At 40.7% G+C, this 17,085-nt stretch overlaps 1 protein-coding gene and 1 long non-coding RNA gene across 4 annotated transcripts in view; one reads left to right on the forward strand and one right to left on the reverse strand.

Moving 5' to 3' along the window:
- The window catches only part of LOC133560346 (fibroblast growth factor 11-like), a 120,059-nt gene that overhangs the window by 56,453 nt on the left and 46,521 nt on the right, over positions 1-17,085 (reverse strand). The window lies entirely within an intron of this gene.
- Positions 14,318-16,274, forward strand: LOC133560347 (uncharacterized). The gene is made up of 3 exons (XR_009808426.1): positions 14,318-14,456; positions 15,986-16,064; positions 16,154-16,274. It is a non-coding gene; the product is annotated as an uncharacterized LOC133560347 (long non-coding RNA).

Raw genomic sequence — 17,085 nt, forward strand, 5'->3', positions numbered from 1 at the left:
TTGAGATAAGAAAAAATAAAAAAGCATTGTAAATAATATAAGAAAAGTCAGATCAATCTCCAATCTACTTTAAGAAAAAATATAGCTATTCCAACTTTTTTCAGTTAATAAAAACAAAAAAAGAGTAAAATGTGAAATGAAGTGCGCACATGTTTAAACGTCAGCAGCAACAAGACAATAATTGACTTTTAACAACAGTGTTTTTATAGGCAAACATTATTGTAGGACATACACACACTTATTTTAGCCAGGAACACCAACCTGCTAACTGCTTCGTGATGCTGTGTGACAAGCTTTTAAAAAGTAATTAATCAATTGTTACTTTACCAAAAAAGTTATTTCATTAGTAGTGGAATTACTCTTTAAAAAAAAAAATTATAACTAGGGAAAGGAACTATTGCTGTAGTTAAAAAAAAAAAAATAGATAAATAAATATATATATATATATATATATATGGCATAATGCAGTTGAGATATTTTGTGTGCCTTTTAAAAGGAGGTGCCTGTTGCCTAGTGACTTATGACGTTAGTCCACGCTCAGTAGCTTGAGCTGTTTTTGTTCCCATAGCAGGCTAGCAGCAGCAGTTTTCAGCTCTGAAGACAGCTCTTTTTAATCTTTCACTGATTTGTGTTACCTCTGCTTAAGAAATAGGTTGAATGTACTTCCATGACTGAATGTTCTTCTCAAAAAACGGGGTATTGTTTGGATGGCCAGTTTGTTACTTTAATCATTGATTTGTTGTTTAATATTCCCTCCGTTGTAATCGTATTGCATGTTTGAAAAAAACTGAAAATAACTAACTAACCCTTGTAGTTACTTGCGTGCAGGGCAGTTTGTGTGAAGTTTTGGGTTGGTGAAAAAAACATTGTCTTTTACAGAACAGTTCCTCCAACTAAGACTTTGTTTATTCCTTGTGTAAGCAACTGGAGTTACTCTCCCCTCCGTGCATGGAGGAGGACAAGGGGGACCAACAGCTCTGCAGCATACACAGACTGATTTACGTGTCAATCAGTTTCACAATCACAGACCATTTGGTTATGGTTTAAGTTTAGTTCAAACATGCTATCCAGATAGGCAAAACTCCAGTTTGATCAATTTTGGATGGATTTATTTTGGTAGCAAAATGCAACAAAAGGGTTAAAATATGTATTCGCACGTGTGCTACTTTTTCCCCCCCAAAATTCGGACAACCTATTTTAAGTCGCAAATGCGACTAAATTGCTCGCAATGTACAGTTCTGTACTAGTTGCAGTAGAGACGAAACCGGGTGTCCTTAGACACACGGTGGCTGGTTGGACAAAATATATCACACTTGTACTGTTTTCATATAACATAAGACAGCTATTGCTACTATTTGTACCTGTTAAACTGGACTACTCCAAGGGTTTCCAGTATCCATGCATGGAGTATTCAGGCGGTATCTTTGGGGGAGGAGATATGTTTAAATGGGGAAAAAATGGATTTTGAAGGTTGAACATGATTAGATAGGCCCAGAATGGAGGGGGGAGAGATGGAGATGATATCTGAAGACAAAAGCAGGAGGACACTAAGTCAAGGACGGGGTTGTGAAGGACGTGGAGGTTCTTGAGGGAGTAATTGATAAAGGTGAGTGAGTGGTGGTGGTGGTAGGATTGATCACCTTTCTGTTGTAACACTCAAAGGAGTCAATGGACAGGAACCACAATTCCCTCCCACCCTACTTTCTTTGTAGCCTTCATCTTTCAGCTGTTTAATGCAGTGCTGTATGTGTTCTCTTCACACCAAGTGCAGACCCCTACCAAGATAGATGGCGATATTTCCCCAAGCTAAGCCATTAGGGGAAAATACAAACCAATTTTCTGTCTATGAAAATGTGTGTTCAGATGACACTTGAAGCATACGCATCTGTCAATCACAGTCACAAGTGGAAGAGATGACGATATAATAAGCATGCAGATGTAAATTGAGAATGTATAGTTATAGTTATTCCCTGAAGATTTATATAGAGGTGCTTGCACTTTTAAGAAATGTATCTATCAATCGGGGTGAAGTGCAATGTTTGTACGTGGTGGACCATTCTAAGTATCTGGGTGTGATCTTCAATTTAAACCTGACTTTCAAGTATTATGTTAAAAAAAAATATATATATATATATACAATCATAATTGACCATTTCTGACTTTGCAATTAATAAAAGAGTATACGAACACCATGATTTTTACTCATATAAACTACTGTTATACAACTTGGTGTCATACAACACAGAACACCTTAAAGACCTACTGAAACCCACTACTACCGACCACAGTCTGATAGTTTATATATCAATGATGAAATCTTAACATTGGAACACAACCCAATACGGCCTTTTTAGTTTACTAAATTGCAATTTTAGATTTCACGCAAAGTATCCTGTTGAAAACGTCGCGGTATAATGACGTGTATGATGGCGCGTGCGCGTGACGTCACGGATTGTAGCGGACATTTTGTTACAGCCCGATCCCAGCTATAAGTCGTCTACTTTAAACGCATAATTACACAGTATTCTGGACATCTGTGTTGCTGAATGTTTTGCAATTTGTTCAATTAATAATGGAGACGTCAAAGAAGAAAGATGTCGGTGGGAAGCGGTGTATTGGGGCTGCCTTTAGCAAAACAAACACATTTGTTCCTTGTTTACATTACCAAATGTAAAGCTTTACTATGGAACAGAGCGGTCAAGCGAACATGGTTCCCTACCACATGTCAATCGGCAAGTTTCGGTGAGAAAATTGTGGTAATTAGTCGGCTCTTACCGTAGACATGAGCGGAGCTTGCGTCATTCCTTGTGCACCTGTCAAAGAGGCAGCTGCGGACTCTCTTGCCTCCTCTGACCGGCCGCTCCCGAACGTGGGATGCTTCCAACGTGGAGGAGGGGGGAAAAAAACTCAGCCCAGCCCCAGCGGTTGCCTTCGCTTGGCCTCGTCGAGAAACGTGGCTTCTCTCAGAAACACCGGCGGTCACCACACCCGTGGCCACGCCCCTCCGACTTTCAGGTACGACCATATAATCTCACTAAAACACTAGTAACACAATAAGCAGATAAGGTTTTTTCCAGAATTATCCTAGTAAATGTGTCTAATAACATCTGAAGCGCTCCCACTGCCCTGTCTTTTTTTTTTTTCTTTCTAATCCTTCAATCTCACAATCCTCATCCTCAAATCTTTCATCCTCGCTCAAATTAATGGGGTAATCGTCGCTTTTTCGGTCCGAAACGCTCTCGCTGCTGGTGGCTATGATTGTAAACAATGTGAGAATATGAGGAGCTCCACAACTCGTGACATCACGCCCACATTGTCTGCTACTTCCGGTACAGGCAATGCTTTTTTATTAGCGACCAAAAGTTGTGAACTTTATCGTGGATGTTCTCTACTAAATCCTTTCAGCAAAAATATGTCAATATCGCAAAATTATCAAGTATGACACATAGAATAGACCTGCTATCACCATTTAAATAAGAAAATCTCATTTCAGTAGGCCTTTAAAACCTATCAAGTCTCTCTATTACAAAACCCAAAACCACTGAAGTGGGCACGTTGTGTAAATCGTACATAAAAACACAACACTATGATTCACAAATAATTTTCATTGTTAATTCAATTAAACACACTGAAAAAACAAGATATTTAATGTTCGAACTGAGGAACTAATTATTTTTTATAAATAATCATTAAGTGAAAATTTAATGGCAGCAACACATTGCAAAAAAGTTGGCATGGGGGCATTTCTACCACTGTGTTACATGGCCTTTCCTCTTAACAACACTCAGTAAATGTTTGGGAACATTGGAGGCTAATTTTTGAAGCTTTTTAGTGAATTGTTTTCCATTCTTGCTTGATGTACAGCATGAGTTGTTCAACAGTCCTGGATCTCTGTTGTCATATTTCACTCTTCATAATGCGCCACACAGTTTCAATGGGAGTCAGGTCTGTATTACAAGCAGGCCAGTCTAGTACCCACACTCTTTTACAGTGTTGTAAAACGTACATAATGTGGCTTGGCATTGTCTTGCTGAAATAAGCAGGGGCACCCATGAGAAGGACGTTGCTTGGATGGCAACATACAGTATTTTGCTCCAAAACCTGTATGTATCTTTCAGCATTAATGGTGCCTTCACAGATGTGTGGATACCAATACACCCCCATACCATCACAGATGTTTGGTTTTGAACTTGGTGCCTAAAGCAATACAGATGGTCATTTTCCTCTTTGGTCCGGAGGATACGACGTCCACAGTTTTCAAACACAATTTAAAAAAGTGGATTCGTCACTTTTTCCACTTTGCATCAGTCCATCTTAGATGAGCTCGGGTCTAGCGAATTCTTTAAATTATTTGCAATAGCTTGTTGGGAAATGTTGTACTTCAACTGTTGGACAATTTGCTCACGCATTTGTTCACAAAGTGGTGACATTCGCCCGATCCTAATTTGTGAAAGACAGAGCAGTTCATGGAACCTGCTTTTACACCCAATCATGGCACCCACTCGTTCCAAATTAGTCTGTTCAAATGTGGGATGTTCCAAATAAGTGCTTGATGAGCATTCTTCAACTTGCTCAGTCTTTTTTGCCACTTGTGCCAGCTTTTTTAAACATGTTGCAGGCATCAAATTCCAAATGAGCTAATATTTCAAATATAATCAAATCAAATCAAATCCAATCAGCTTTATTTATATAGCACATTTAAAATTTACCACAGGGGTAGCCAAAGTGCTGTACAATGGGCAGGTTAAAAACGAGAACCGAGCAAACACAACACAACACAAACAGAACATGATGAAAAATAAATAAATAAAATAGAATAAATAAAACATAAAAACAGGTTCACAGCAGGTGTATAATGGGGCGCCATTGCAAGATGGATATCACTCAGTGTTAAAAGCCATGTAATAAAAGTATGTTTTTAAGAGAGATTTAAAAACAGGAAGAGAGGAGGCTTGTCTAACACTCAGAGAAGTAGGTCGTTCCAGAGCTTGGGAGCTGCAGCGGCAAATGCTCTGTCACCTCTAAGCTTCAGCCTTGTGTCAGGGACCGTCAGTTGCAGCTGATCGGCTGATCTTAGGGATCGGGTGGGGCAGTAAGGCTGAAGGAGGTCGGAGAGATATGTTGGCATGAGAATGTTTAGACATTAAAAACAAAAAGGAGGAGTTTAAAATTGATTCGGTAACGCACAGGGAGCCAGTGAAGGGACGCCAGTATAGGGGTGATGTGCTCACGTCTGCGGGTCTGTGTTAGCAGAGGGAGCAGCAGAGTTCTGCACGAGCTGCAAGCGGGCGAGGGAGGCCTGGCTAATGCCTACATACAGGGCATTGCAGTAGTCTAAACGATTCGAGATAAAGGCGTGGATTAATTTCTCGAGATCATGTCCTGATAGAAGTGGTTTCACTTTCGCTATTTGGCGTAATTGATAAAAGCTTTTTTGAACAATGCTGCTGATTTGTTTTTTGAATTTAAAATCTGAGTCGAACTTTACCCCCAAGTTTGTCACACAGTCGCTGAGATACGGGGTCAGAATGCCGAGGTCAACGTTGGGGGAGGGAGAGGGACTTGGACCGAACAACATAACTTCTGTTTTGTCTTCATTTAGGCTCAGGAAGTTAGCTGAAAGCCAGGCTTTGATGTCGTGTAGGCAGTCAATGAGACGTTGAACCGTGTTATTTTGTGCCATGGGAAAATAGATCTGGCAATCATCACCATTAAAATGAAATGCATTACAACACCGTACTTCCTAAAAATAGAACCAAGGGGGCGAAGGTAAAGTGCAAATAAGATTGGGGCAAGGATAGAGCCCTGGGGGACCCCATGTGGTAAAGGAGCTGTAGAAGACACAAAACTGTCTATTTTTACACAGAAACTCCTGTCAGTTAGATACGACCGGAACCTGTTGAGAGCGGCGCCCTTAATACACAGTTCTCAAGACGAGTGATTAAGGTGGCGTGGTGGACGGTGTCGAACGCAGCAGACAGATCTAAAACCACCAGGACAACATATTTACCAGAATCAGTTGACAGAAGGATATCGTTAAAAACTTTTAGAAGTGCTGACTCTGTGCTGTGGAGGGCTTTGAAACCGGAGTGGAACAGCTCAGTGATGCCATTATACTCTAAGAAAGGCAACAACTGACTGTAGACAACCTTCTCTAATATTTTGGAAATGTATGGAAGATTAGAGATATGTCTAAGGTTAGAGAGGAGAGAGGGGTCGAGGCTTGGTTTTTTAAGTAGAAGTCGTACCACTGCATGTTTAAACTCTACTGGAACTATTCCAGAAGAGAGGCTACTATTGATAATGTTAAGGACACTTGATCCAATAGTAGTAAGTACCTCCTTAAACAGGCGAGGTTGGGGGGCATCTGCAGGAGTACCAGAGGGCTTCATATGACTAGCTGTGTCATCTAAAATAAAAAAGGACACCGGCTCAAACTGATGGAAAACAGAAGAGGAATGCAGAGGAACCGAAGGGTCATATGAAGGCTGGGATAAACTGTCTGTAGTTGACACAATTTTGTCAGTGAAAAAATGGAGACAATTTTCACAGAATTCAAAAGAAGCATCAAAACCAACAGATTTGGGAGCATCAATGACAGTGTTAAAAGTTGTGAACAGAACTCTGGGGTTGTTACAGTTAGAAGATATAATCTGAGATAGATATATATTCTTCTCTGCTTTTACAGTCATCTGAAAGGAAAGCAGGCTTTCTTTAAAAATGGCAAAGGACACATGCAGCCTGTCTTTGTTCCACTTTTTCTATGCTATCCTACACCTGCGCCTGGCTGCATGAGTGATGTCATTCAACCAGGGGCGTGGCTTTAGAGCGGCGGTACTTGAAAGGAGCGATCGTGTTTGGTATTTGTAAACAAATAGAGTTGAACCCAGAAACCAACTCTTTAGTATTCAGACATACAGACGCTGCAGAAATATCATCACAAAGAGTCGAAAAAATTGAGGAGAACAGAGCAGGAGACGAAGAACTAAACATGTGAAAGCGTTGAGGCGGGGCGCAAAATTTAACCGGACATTGAGTGGTAATATCAAACAGGATCATCATATGATCAGAGAACACAGTGTCGCAAATGTCCAAGTTAAAATCACACAAACAATACGAGAGCACTAAATCGAGTGTATGCCCGCGTTCATGTGTGGAACTACACACAGACTGTACAAAGTTAAATGAGTCGATTACATTCAGGAAGCTACTGGAAAGCGACTTTTCTGGACAGCAGGTGTGGATATTAAAGTCACCCACAATAACGACACGATCATATTTGGGCAGGTTTCAGCCAGAAGTTCAGAAAAGTCAGTTATAAAGTCTTTGTGTTACTTGGGTGGTCATTAGACGACGACAGACAGGACAACATCAGAAAGACCCAGTTCAAACATGCACAGTTCGAAGCTTGAAAAGGAGGATTTTAGGCAGATCTGACGGCATTTTAAGTCATTTTTAAAAACGACTGCTAATCCTCCTCATTTTCGACCCTTTTCGACCGGGCGACCGCGGACAATTAAAGTAGGAACACTCCGGAAGCAGAAGTTAATTAAGTGGGCCGGACTCACCGGCTCTCAGCCATGTTTCTGTCACACAGAGGAAGTCAAGTCCGCGGGATGTGAAGAAATATTTGTCAGGATAAACCTTTTGTTTGTCAAAGATCTTGCGTTCACAAAACCGAACCTGGCGGGGGCCAGCACGTCCAAGGCCGCAGCTAATCCAGGTGGGGCCCGACACACAGCACGCAGGTGGTGGGAATCCACCCCGCGCCTCCGGGGGCGGGGACAGCTGGAGCAATGGCGGCAAGCCTCATTCTCCAGACCAACGATAGGATCAAGCCAGGAACCGGATACCCCACTATTCCTCCTTCGGGAAGCCACAGGAAGCCAGCCCAGGAGTGCCCTAACTTTCACCAGCTGGTCGCCACGTTTACCGCGGCACCGGAGACGCTTCCGCCGGGGGAGAGGAGCCACAAGGCAGGAAAGGAAGGCAGGAATCCGGCCAGGTGAAAAAAACGACTGGGACGTCGAAAAACCAACGTCGAAGTTGATCATTTCAGTGGGAGAGGGGCAAAGATCCAACAGTGTTTGGCGGTCATACACAAGCAGTGAGCTGACAAAGACGGAAATAGACGCAAACGACACAAAAACAAACAGAGCTGACAGCGAGAGACGGTAGGCCAAAGCACATACTGGCGCCATCTTGGAAGCAAAAAATAACAAAGTTTACCAGTGTGAATGTTAAGTATCTGGTCTTTGCAGTGTATACAATTGAATAGAGGTTGAAAAGGATTTCCGAATCATTGTATTTAGTTTTAATTTACGATTTACACAACGCACCAACTTCACTGGTTTTGTGTTTTGTAGAAGACATCAAAGATTTTAGACCAAAAGCCTCTTCACTGTCTTAGTAAGTAAAATGTTTCAGACTTGGATCGCGATTAAATGTTTTTGGATGTGTGTTTTGTTTTAAAAGTTTTCAATGAGTTTGAACTTTGGTCACTACAGGTTTGTATACAGAAGAAAACCAACTGTCACACACATCGCTGCAGTTGTTCTGACCTCAAGATCTAGATTGCCAATTGTGCAACAGGGAAGTGCACCAAAACATAGGCAAGCTCGACACTTACAGCAAAGCAAGGAAATACAAAGCAGAATAACAAATACAAACCCCGTTTCCATATGATTTAGGAAATTGTGTTGGATGTAAATATAAACGGAATACAATGATTTGCAAATCATTTTCAACCCATATTTAGTTGAATATGCTACAAAGACAACATATCTGATGTTCAAACTGATAAACATTTTTTTTTTTGCAAATCATTATTAACTTTAGAATTTGATGCCAGCAACACGTGACAAAGAAGTTGGGAAAGGTGGCAATAAATACTGATAAAGTTGAGGAAAGCTCATCAAACACTTATATGGAGCATCCCACAGGTGTGCAGGCTAATTGGGAACAGTTGGGTGCCATGATTGGGTATAAAAGCAGCTTCCATGAAATGCTAAGCAATTCACAAACGAGGATGGGGTGAGGGTCACCAATTTGTAAGCAAATTGTCGAACAGTTTTAGAACAACATTTATCAACCAGCTATTGCAAGGAATTTAGGGATTTTACCATCTACGGTCCGTTAAATCATCAAAAGGTTCAGAGAATCTGGAGAAATCACTGTACGTAAGCGATTATATTACGGACCTTTGATCCCTCAGGCGGTACTGCATCAAAAACCGACATCAGTGTGTAAAGGATATCACCACATGGGCTCAGGAACACTTCATAAAACCAATGTCAGTAACTACAGTTGGTCGCTACATCTATAAGTGCAAGTTAAAACTTTACTATGCAAAGCCAAACCCATTTATCAACAACACCCTGAAACGCCGCCGGCTTGGGTGGGCCCGAGATCACCTAAGATGGACTGATGCAAAGTGGAAAGGTGTTCTGTGGTCTGACGAGTCAATCAATCAATCAATCAATGTTTATTTATATAGCCCCAAATCACAAATGTCTCAAAGGACTGCACAAATCATTACGACTACAACATCCTCGGAAGAACCCACAAAAGGGCAAGGAAAACTCACACCCAGTGGGCAGAGAGAATTCACATCCAGTGGGACGCCAGTGACAATGCTGACTATGAGAAACCTTGGAGAGGACCTCAGATGTGGGCAACCCCCCCTCTCTAGGGGACCGAAAGCAATGGATGTCGAGCGGGTCTAACATGATACTGTGAAAGTTCAATCCATAGTGGCTCCAACACAGCCGCGAGAGTTCAGTTCAAGCGAATCCAAGACAGCAGCGAGAGTCCCGTCCACAGGAAACCATCTCAAGCGGATCAGCAGCGTAGAGATGTCCCCAACCGATACAGGCGAGCGGTCCATCCTGGGTCCCGACGAGCGGTCCATCCTGGGTCTCGACTCTGGACAGCCAGTACTTCATCCATGGTCATCGGACCGGACCCGCTCCACAAGGGAGGGGGGGACATAGGAGAAAGAAAAGAAGCGGCAGATCAACTGGTCTAAAAAGGAGGTCTATTTAAAGGCTAGAGTATACAGATGAGTTTTAAGGTGAGACTTAAATGCTTCTACTGAGGTAGCATCTCAAACTGTTACCGGGAGGGCATTCCAGAGTACTGGAGCCCGAACGGAAAACGCTCTATAGCCCGCAGACTTTTTTTGGGCTCTAGGAATCACTAATAAGCCGGAGTCTTTTGAACGCAGATTTCTTGCCGGGACATACGGTACAATACAATCGGCAAGATAGGCTGGAGCTAGACCGTGTAGTATTTTATACGTAAGTAGTAAAACCTTAAAGTCACATCTTAAGTGCACAGGAAGCCAGTGCAGGTGAGCCAGTACAGGCGTAATATGATCAAACTTTCTTGTTCTTGTCAAAAGTCTAGCAGCCGCATTTTGTACCAGCTGTAATCTTTTAATGCTAGACATGGGGAGACCCGAAAATAATACGTTACAGTAATCGAGACGAGACGTAACAAACACATGGATAATGATCTCGGCGTCTTTAGTGGACAAAATGGAGCGAATTTTAGCGATATTACGGAGATGAAAGAAGGCCGTTTTAGTAACGCTTTTAATGTGTGACTCAAAGGAGAGAGTTGGGTCGAAGATAATACCCAGATTTTTTACAGAGTCACCTTGTTTTATTATTTGGTTGTCAAATGTTAAAGTTGTATTATTAAATAGAGGTCGGTGTCTAGCAGGACCGATAATCAGCATTTCCGTTTTTTTGGCATTAAGTTGCAAAAAGTTAGCGGACATCCATTGTTTAATTTCATTAAGACACGCTTCCAACTGACTACAGTCCGGCGTGTTGGTCAGCTTTAGGGGCATGTAGAGTTGGGTGTCATCAGCATAACAGTGAAAGCTAACACCGTATTTGCGTATGACGTCACCCAGCGGCAGCATGTAGATGCTGAAGAGTACAGGGCCAAGGACCGAACCCTGGGGAACTCCACACGTTACCTTAACATAGTCCGAGGTCACACTGTTATGGGAGACGCACTGCATCCTATCAGTAAGATAAGAGTTAAAGCAAGACAGGGCTGAGTCCGACATACCAATTCGTGTTTTGATACGCTCTAATAAAATATTATGATCGACGGTATCGAAAGCAGCGCTAAGATCGAGGAGCAGCAACATAGATGACGCATCAGAATCCATCGTTAGCAATAGATCATTAGTCAATTTTGCGAGGGCTGTCTCAGTCGAGTGATTTGCCCTGAAACCGGATTGAAAGGTTTCACATAGATTGTTAAACGCTAAGTGTTCATTTAGCTGCTCTGCAACAATTTTTTCGAGGATTTTCGAAATAAAGGGAAGGTGAGACACCGGTCGGTAGTTTACCATGAGGTCAGGATCGAGGTTAGGTCTTTTAAGGAGAGGATGAATAACCGCTTTTTTGAATGCAAGGGGAACAGTGCCCGAGGAAAGTGATAAGTTTATAATATTTAACACTGATGGACCTGATAATACAAAAAGCTCCTTAATAAGTTTCCCAGGAAGTGGGTCAAGTAAACATGTTGTTTGTTTTATTCCATTTACACGTTGTAACAATCCTTCTAATGTTATTTCATCAAAACGAGAGAAACTATTTTAGATATTTGCAGTATCCGCCGTATATACAATCGTATCTGTGTTACTATAACCCAGTTGTAGCTGGGACGCATTGTCTCTAATCTCCTTTCTAATAAGTTCAATTTTCTTATTAAAGAACTTCATAAAGTCATCTGCCGAATGGGTGGAGCTACTGGAAGGAGTCCCTTGTTGGGTTAGCAATGCTACTGTACTAAACAAAAATTTTGGATCGTTTTTATTAATGCGGATGAGATTTGAGTAGAAATTAGTTTTAGCTAAGGTAAGCATGCGTTTATAAGTTATTAAACTATCACTCCATGCTTGATGGTGCACCTCAAGTTTAGTCGTGCGCCATTTGCGTTCCAGCTTTCCACATTTCAGATTATATTTGGAAACAGAGGACGTGGTGTCCTCCAGAACAAAGAGGAAAATAACCATTTGGATTGTTATAGGTGCAAAGTTCAAAAGCCAGCATCTGTGATAGTATGGGGGTGTGTTAGTGCCCAATGCATGGGTAACTTACACATCTATGAAGGCACCATTAATGCTGAAAGGTCCATACAGGTTTTAAAGCAACATATGTTGTCATCCAAGCAACGTTATCATGGACGCCCCTGCTTATGCCAAGACAATGCCAAGCCAGGTCTTACAACAGAGTGGCTTCGTAGTAAAAGAGTGCGGGTACTTTTCTGGCCCGCCTGCAGTCCAGACCTGTCTCCCATCGAAAATGTGTGGTGCATTATTAAGCATAAAATACGACAGCGGAGACCCCGGACTGTTGAACGACTGAAGCTCTACATAAAACAAGAATGGGAAAGAATTCCACTTTCAAAGCTTCAACAATTAGTTTCCTCAGTTCCCAAACATTTATTGAGTGTTGTTAAAAGAAAATGTGATGAAACACAGTGGTGAACATGCCCTTTCCCAACTACTTTGGCCCGTGTTGCAGCTATAATATTCTAAGTTAATTATTATTTGAAAAAAAAATAAAGTTTTTTAGTTTGAACATCAAATATATTGTCTTTGTAGTGCATTCAATTGAATATGGGTTGAAAAGTATTTGCAAATCATTGTATTCCGTTTATATTTACATCTAACACAATTTCCCAACTCATATGGAAACGGGGTTTGTACTTCTATAAAACTGTTAAAAAACATATGTTGTACTTGCAAATATCTAACGATCCAGCCCCGACTGAAATGTGAGGCAGGCATGCTGTGTATAGCTCTCTGATTAGCGATCAGATGCAGGTGAGTGTCCTGATTGCTAATCAGAGGCAGGTAAGGGTGACAGCGCTCAGTCCAGAGTGTTAGAGCCAAACAAGAAGTGTTACTAAATTAGGGGGCTGAAAAATAAGTGAACACATAAATAAGGAAATACACACATAAGTCAGATCTGATGTAACAAGTCGTGACACCAACAATCGAGTCAATACAAGAAAACCAAACAGGGCCCATTGTATCCTCCTGCAACGTAGGACTACGTTTAGTCAAAAGTCATGCTCACAGGCATGGAAAATGCAACTAACACATATTGGAAACTGTGTCAACCACCCAACCTTTAAAAAGCACTTGAACAGTGGTTAAAGATAAACTAGTACTGTACGCATGTGTAATGGGCACGCTTAGTCGATAACCTTATGTTGACTTCTTTTTATTGCTAATATCTATTTTAAGTTGTCTTGTAATGTATGTATACTGATGTCTGTATAGGTATGTTTTTTAATGGTGCCTGCCCTAAGATAGAAGATTAAATGTAGCTATCTTAGCTAATTCTGGCATATTTGTTGTGATGCAGATAGTTATTCAATTAGACTCAATGACTGACTGACTGATAGGGATGCGTATTTTTCACATTTAAACCGATATCGTGCCAATCTCCCAGTACTTGGAAATTGCTACCAGTACTCCACGGTACCAATTAAAATCATTTTATTTTTATTTAACAGTGAATAATAAACTGATAATATATGTGCTGTACAGTTGTTATATAAGGTTTTCTCACACTTCTGAGTCTCATTTGCAAGTATTATTTTGGAGGGGGGCGTGGTCCACGGGCCTGCCACGGAGCGGTGTGTGTAAGTCCCGGCCTCGAAAAAAGCGGCAGGTGCGTAGATTGCCCAGCTGGAACTTGTTATCTAATCACCTGTCGCCCTTATTAGCAGCAGCCAGAACAAGACACGTGGTGGGAGTGGGAGCTAGAGAGCGAGAAAGACACTCGCTGGAGAGCACAATGGAGAGCAAGAGAGACGAAGACTGAAAAGTCGAGTGCGGTTGCCGCAGAGTGGACTCAATAAAAACATTATTGTAAACAGAATACCGGGCTCTCGTGCCAGTGTGTGGTGGTCAGGGCACTGCCACAATTATATAGTAGACTTTGATTGCAGTTGCATTTTCAATATGTAGATGGCAGTCATGTGTAGACTACGGTGTGTTGCCGAGCCAGGAAGTAGTTTTGCTATAAAGCGGACTGTGCCAGTTCAGTCTTATGTTAAGCCCTACAATGTTGTACTGTTAGTATTGTACTTATTACACAGTAGTTGTTTGATGCACCCCAAAAAATGATTCAAGCCCTTCTTAGATGTGACACATTTAGTATTGTTGAATTTATTCAAAAACATCTACTTTTAAAATATACACATATATATTTAGTCAGTGAAACATAACATTTCTCATAATTGATCCTATGGGATTGATTTGATGTTGATCAAGTCAAAATAAATGAGTTCAGAACTTTAAGCCCCCTTTTGCGCATGCGCATATCATCTTCGCGGGCATTACTAATTAGCATAACGTCTTCCTGCAGGAGCGCACCGCATCAGCAGGAACCGAGAAGCAGTTTGGAGTTCGGTCTTTGGTAAGTATTCTTTTTTTTTTTTATATAGCTGTAGTACTGTAGACTGTACCGCTGGTGTATTCAGTGCTTTATACCACATTTCGTGAATTGTTTGTGGGGGCGAGCTTTACATTTAAAGTCTGATTTTGCATGCTAGCTTGGTATTTTCCAGAATGGGCACTATTCTAATAGTCCACACATGAACACGGCAGTCGGAAAACTGCAAGATGGTTGTGAGGTGAAGGAACTTTCCCTCACTATTACATAATTCAGGCCGGGATGAATGTGAGGAGCAGCATGAGCGGGGAAGATTAATGACGCGACAGTCGGACAGAAATGCATGCAATAATCTTCCTCGTCACGCTGCTGTTTAATGCTGGTACAATCTGATCTCAATCATTGTCATCATTTTGATGTGATATATGCTAATTATCTTTATTCTCTATTTCAGGATTATGAATGTGGCAGTGAAAAAAATGCAGTTTGGAACTAGCTAGCAGGTATTTGTTGTTGCAGCCTTTTAGGCAGACTTATGGGCATTTAAGGGGCAGTTATCACTATCCATGTCCATATACTGATTGCCAATGGAGTAAGCTACTAAATCATACATACAAAGTTCATAGTTCATGGTCAACAACAAACTCCCAAAACAGCGGAAGTAGCTACATTCAAGTGTCATGTGTGCACATGCAAAGACCTAACAACAGAAATTGATTATTTTCAACACATAAATCAACATCTGAGGCGTGATGAAACGGTCCATGTATGTTTTTAGGTTGCTCATTTAAAACAAATGTACACAGTACATTAAGGCACACAAAAATAGGAAACACAACCAACATTCATCGATACATTTTAAAGCTAATGTTGTCAGCACAGGAAGTCAGGTGCAGTAGTCAGACAAATCTGAAGCTGGGCCAATAGTCTGTCGATACAGATCATGAATTTGAAACACATATTTGTGATGATGCAACATAATTAAACCTACAAATATCTATTGAACAGGGAATTGCTTGCATTTTATTAAAATTAGAAAATATTGCTCATATTCTAAAGTCAGTTGTTGATGAGGTGAGGTCCTTTCTGAATTTCACTACATATTAAGTACAGCATCTTGGCCTGTCAAAAAAGCTTTAGTTTCAGATGTATTTCAGCATCATAAACTACAAGTTCAAGAGTCACTAACTGATGAGCTTGTCCACTGTCCTATGCCAATCTAATCAATTAGGCGTAGCTATAGTGAAGGACAGCCCCCTTGCTGCTGCGTATAAACGTTAACAGGACTACACATCTCAAACGTAAACTACTATACATCTCACTTTTCTGTTTTAGAGCCAGTTGAGTACATGCTAGATGCCCAGTGGAACAAGGCCAAGGCAAAGCTGCAGCCAACATCTAGAAAGCGAGGAAAGCTGAAATTTACTACATACCACTGCAGCCAAAAGGCGAAACCACAGAAAGCTTAGAAAGTGGCTTTGTTGTCAGAAAAAAAAAAAGTGTAACAATGAAGTGTTGATAAAAGCAAAAATGGCATAAAACTTCTCCCACAGACGACGAGAGGTCGTTGAACAGAGGCCTATGATGGAGGAAATCAGAAACCAGTGACCTGCCCTGTTCCAGCAGAGTGAAGTAAGTTAACTTGTATTTTTTATGTATTGATATTTAACTGTAAGAAAAGGGCACATTTTTCTAAATACATTTGATTGAATATTTTTCAGATTAATGAGGAGTTCTTGCAGATCACTACAAAGCCACTGCAGTCAAAATGTATAAAAATCTGGACCACATTTTATTCAAGCTGATGCAGATCTTCAAAAGCAAAAGTGAAGTGAAGGGGCAACGAATCAAAGTATATATATATATATATATATATATATATATATATATATATATATATATATATATATATATATATATATATATAAGCTGTATTGGTTTATTTAGTTTTCTTTACACACTCTCATCAACTTGCCCCTCTCCCTGTGTCACTGTTGCACCAATATTTAGCTAAATTCTGTTTTGATTTTTCACCCCTGCTTTAGTGTGATGACATTGACATCAGGATGGAGCGCATCCTGAGAAGCCTTGTTATCTACCTCAATGAAGATCCAGACACTTTCTTCAAGGAATATCTGGTAAGTTAATAGTTTGTGTTACACAGTAGCATGAAATTGTGTTTCCCATTCTTACTTACATTTACTGTGGTCCTTTGAGCTCAACACACTACAACTTTTTGAATAACTGGAATTTTGTAAACAATAGGACTCTTTGAATTTTATTTTTTGTTTGGAATCACTGGTAGGTGCAAGAAAAGACAGAGTCAGAGTCTCCTAAGCTGGTAGTGGCAAACGGGCAGAGGTCCTGTGGAGTATAACAGCTATTTCTGTCCCAGAGGTCCATCTCTATTGGGATCCAGTTGCCTAAAGCAGTGGTTCTCAACCTTTTTTCAGTGATGTACCCCCTGTGAATTTTTTTGAAATTCAAGTACTCCCTAATCAGAGCAAAGTATTTTTGGTTGAAAAAAAGAGATGAAGCAGTAAAATACAGCACTATGTCATCAGTTTCTGATTTTTTTTAATTGTATTGGAGTGCAAAATATTGCTCATTTGTAGTGGCCTTTCTTGAACTATTTGGGAAAAAATATATAAAA

This window comes from Nerophis ophidion, linkage group LG10, assembly GCF_033978795.1.
Source record: "Nerophis ophidion isolate RoL-2023_Sa linkage group LG10, RoL_Noph_v1.0, whole genome shotgun sequence".
NCBI lineage: Eukaryota > Metazoa > Chordata > Actinopteri > Syngnathiformes > Syngnathidae > Nerophis > Nerophis ophidion.